General features: G+C 36.8%; 1 non-coding gene across 1 annotated transcript; it reads left to right on the forward strand.

The window, feature by feature from the left end:
• The first annotated feature begins 4,450 nt into the window (after positions 1 to 4,450).
• Positions 4,451 to 4,558, forward strand: LOC130948876 (small nucleolar RNA R71). Its single transcript, XR_009073288.1, has one exon. It is a non-coding gene; the product is annotated as a small nucleolar RNA R71 (small nucleolar RNA).
• Positions 4,559 to 4,901: the final 343 nt, after the last annotated feature.

Raw genomic sequence — 4,901 nt, forward strand, 5'->3', positions numbered from 1 at the left:
TTTTTGAAAGATTTTTGAAAACTTTTTGAAAATAAAATAAAGGTTGAAATAAGAAGAAAATTACCTAATCTGAGCAACAAGATGAACCGTCAGTTATCCAAACTCGAACAATCCTCAGCAACGGTGCCAAAAACTTGGTGCACGAAATTGTGATCTCAATGGCGCCAACAACTTGGTACGCACAACTGTAATATCACTCTTCTTCACAACTTCGCACAACTAACCAGAAAGTGCACTGGGTCGTCCAAGTAATAAACCTTACGTGAGTAAGGGTCGATCCCACGGAGATTTTCGGCTTGAAGCAAGCTATGGTCATCTTGTAAATCTCAGTCAAGCGGATTCAAATGGTTATGAAGTTTTAATAATTAAAAGATAAATAGAACGTAAAATAAAGATAGAGATACATATGGAAATCATTGGTGGGAATTTCAGATAAGTGTATGGAGATGCTTTATCCCTCTTGAATCTCTGCTTTCCTACTAGCTTCATCCAATCCTTCATACTCCTTTCCATGGTAAGCTGTATGTAGGGCGTCACCGTTGTCAATGGCTACTTCCCATCCTCTCAGTGAAAAAGGTCCTCTACGATTTCCCGCATGGCTAATCAGCTGTTGGTTCTCGATTGTGTAGGAATAGGATTTACTATCCTTTTGCGTCTATCACCACGCCCTACAGTTGCGATTTTGAAGCTCGTCACAGTCATCCCATCCCAGATCCTACTCGGAATACCATAGACAAGGTTTAGACTTTCCGGATCTCAAGAATGCTGCCAATAGATTCTAGCTTATACCATAAAGACTCTGATCTTACGGAATGGAAGGCTGTGTTGTCAGGAGAGGCAACCATGTATCGTGGACCAGGAATCCAAGAGATACACACTCTAGCTTTCGTAAGTAGAACGGAAATGTTTGGCAGGCACGCGTTCATAAGCGAGAATGGTGATGAGTGTCACGGATCATCACATTCATCAGGTTGAAGTACGAATGGATATCTTAGAATAAGAATAAGCATGAATTAAATAGAAAATAGTAGTAATTGTATTAATACTCGAGGAACAGCGGAGCTCCACACCTTAATCTATGGTGTGTAGAAACTCCACCATTGAAAATACATAAGAACAAGGTCTAGGCATGGCCGAATGGCCAGCCCCCTAAATGGCATATGAATTCGAAAATAGGGAAAAAGACCCCAAAACATGATCAAAGGATCAAAAGATAATCCCAAGATCCCTAGTACAATAGTAAAAAGTTCTATTTATACTAAACTAGTTACTAGGGTTACAGAATTAAGTAAATGATGCAGAAATCCACTTCCGGGCCCATTTGGTGTGTGCTTGGGCTGAGCATTGAAGTTTTCACATGTAGAGGTCTTCCTTGGAGTTGAACGCCAGTTTGTAACTTGTTTATAGCGTTTGACTCTTCTTTGCAACTTGTTTCTGGTGTTTAACGCCAGGATAGGGCAGAAAGCTGGCGTTAAACGCCAGTTTGCGTAATCTAAACTCGGGCCAAGTATGGTCTATTATATATTGATGGAAAGCCCTGGATGTCTACTTTCCAGCTCAATTGAGAGCGTGCCATTTGGACTTCTTTAGCTCCAAAAATTCTATTTTGAGTACAGGGAGGTCAGAATCCAATAGCATCAGCAGTCATTCTTCACCCTCTGAATCAGATTTCTGCTCAGGTCCCTCAATTTCAGCCAGAAAATACCTGAAATCATAGAAAAACACACAAAATTATAATAAAGTCTAGAAATGTGAATTTTGCTTAAAAACTAATAAAAATATACGAAAAACTAACTAAATTATACTAAAAACAATACCAAAAAGCGTATAAATTATCCGCTCATCAATAAGCTACAACTTTCACACTATTGGATCAGCTATGAGCAACTTGATTCCGACAATTACTTTTTTGCTGGCTATCATCTTCAGGTAACTAATTACAGGGCATACATCTATGCTTCTATGCATGTTTGGATATTTGCATGCATATGGATTTTGACAATGTCTCTTTCTATATAGACTCTTAATCTTGGAAACTTAATTTGAAATTGTGCTCATTGGACTTTTCTTTCCATAAAACTTGTTTGTTTGGTCTTTTATTTCTAAGAGTTAATAAATTATATATTGAAATATTTTCATATTGTACAGATCATGGTTAGTTCTTATGCTTTCAATTGACATAATTTTCATTAAGGATGTTGAGTAATTAGTTTTTTATGCCATAACAGAGTGAATAACTTTTAATATTGACATTTTTTCATGTATTTTTCTCTGCTGTGTACTTTTACTGACATTTTTGCAGCAAGAAGTGTATCCCTTTTCCAATTGCATTAAGAGATATAAAGCAACATGACATTACTCAAAGCATGTGCGAGATACTGGTTGATTGGCTTGTAGAGATTTGCATAATGTAATTTTTCTCATATAATACAATGTTATGAATTATAGTTGATAAATTTTGTATGGTTGAACAATACACTGAGGATTATAGTTAATGTATCAATATACTTTGTCTATGTTTTGAATCATATTGACTTGCTTGATAAATACGATGAATTTGTTTATTTTTTAGAATATTATAAATATTCGAATACAAATTAGATAAAAATTTCTAGTAAATTTATATTTATTTTGTATAAAAATAAGTTTATTTTGTAATGGAAAAATCTAAAAAAATTCTATTTTACTTTACGGACGGATTTACAGACGAATTTTTTGTTTGTATTCAGATTGTTGCAAGGTTCAACTTATAGACAAAAAATTCGTCGAAAAATCTATCTGTAATTACAGACAAAAAATCCGTCAAAAAATCTGTCTATAATTACCGAGGAAAAATCTGTCCAAAAATCTGTCTCTAATTATCGATAGAAAATCCGTCGGAAAATCTATCTGTAATTACCTACAAAAAATCCATTGGAAAGTTCAATGCTTCAGGGAAATGGCGGAAGAATTTACAGAGGAAAAATCCGTCGGTAACTGGTAAAAATCCGTCGGTAATTTTCCGATGAAAAAATTCTGTCAGTAAATAATTTCTGACGAGTCTTTTACGGAGGGACAAAATCTGTCGGTAATTTCGTCGGTAACTAAAAATTCATTTGTAATAAAGACTGAATCTATTTGTAAATCTGTATGTATTAATCCATTTTATAGTTGTGAAAAAATAAAAAAAGTGTAGAAAAATAAAGGTGAAGATTAAAACTGAAATTGAAACTTCAAAGTTCATAAATGAAAAGTACAAACTAGAATTAAACTACTACTAAGAAAAGAAAAAGAAGAAAAAGTGTGTGAGGGGAGGGAGTTCGAAGACCCCCTCTCTGGTTTGTTCCAGCTTCCAGCCCCCCAATACCGAATGAATTGAATGTAAAAACTAAGGCCTTTATATAAACACTCATAAATTACAAAATGAAATGAAATTTGAAAGTAAATTACAATGAAATAAAAATTAACTATTCTAGATGCTGCTTGTGGCCTTGATCGGTTGACAATTGTGGGCTTGCTTGCTTGAGGTTGGGTGATCCTTGAAAGAGAAGTGAATTAAGTTGAGGTCCAGGTGCTAACGTTAGAGCTACCGTTAGCCACACTAACGCTACAGGTGTGGCGTTAGTGCTGAAGTTAGTATGGCAAACGTTGCCAACAACGTCATGACTTGCTCCAAGTTGGTATTTTTGGGGCTTAAAGATGCCTATTGTTTGTGCTCTGATTTAATGCTCACTATAAAGTATCATATATCGTTGGAAGGTTCTGAATGTCAGCTTTCTAACGCAACTAGAATCACCTCAATTGGATCTCTGTAACTCAAGTTATGCTCCTTTGAAGGGAACAGGGTCGCTGGCGTAGTCGCTGGCATTAGCGGCAACGTTAGCCACTAACGTCAGCATTCAGGGAATTAATATTTCCAGGTTCTGAAGGTCAAACTTAATGTCCACTGGTGCGCGGAATTTTGATCATCAATGGCGCCACCATTATTGTTGTTGAAACCTTGTTGAGGTCTCTGTTGATCCTTCCATGAGAGATTTGGATGATTTCTCCATGAAGAATTATAGGTGTTTCCATAGGGTTCTCCCATGTAATTCACCTCTTCTATTGAAGGGTTCTCAGGATCATAAGCTTCTTCTTCAGATGAAGCGTCCTTAGTACTGCCTGGTGCAGCTTGCATCCCAGACAGACTTTGAGAAATCAAATTGACTTGCTGAGTCAATATTTTCTTCTGAGCCAATATGGCATTCAGAGTATCAATCTCAAGAACTCCTTTCTTCTGATTTGTCCCATTGTTCAAAGGATTCCTTTCAGAAGTGTACATGAATTGGTTATTTGCAACCATTTCAATTAGTTCTTGAGCTTCTGCAGGCGTCTTCTTCAGATGAAGAGATCCTCCAGCAGAGCTATCCAAAGACATCTTGGACAGTTCAGACAGACCATCATAGAAGATACCTATGATGCTCCATTCAGAAAGCATGTCACAAGGACACTTTCTGATCAATTGTTTGTATCTTTCCCAAGCTTCATAGAGGGATTCACCTTCCTTCTGTCTGAAGGTTTGGACTTCCACTCTAAGCTTACTCAATTTTTGAGATGGAAAGAACTTTGCCAAGAAGGCATTGACTAGCTTTTCCCAAGAGTTCAGGCTTTCTTTAGGTTGTGAGTCCAACCATATCCTAGCTCTGTCTCTTACAGCAAAAGGGAATAGCATAAGTCTGTAGACTTCAGGGTCAACCCCATTGGTCTTGACAGTGTCACAGATTTACAAGAATTCAGCTAAAAACTGATGAGGATCTTCCAACGGAAGTCCATGGAACTTACAATTCTGTTGCATTATAGAAACTAATTGAGGCTTAAGCTCAAAGTTGTTTGCTCCAATGGCGGGAATAGAGATGCTTCTCCCATAGAAGTCGGGAGTAGGT

The sequence above is a fragment of the Arachis stenosperma genome, chromosome 1, assembly GCF_014773155.1.
Source record: "Arachis stenosperma cultivar V10309 chromosome 1, arast.V10309.gnm1.PFL2, whole genome shotgun sequence".
Taxonomy (NCBI): Eukaryota; Viridiplantae; Streptophyta; class Magnoliopsida; order Fabales; family Fabaceae; genus Arachis; species Arachis stenosperma.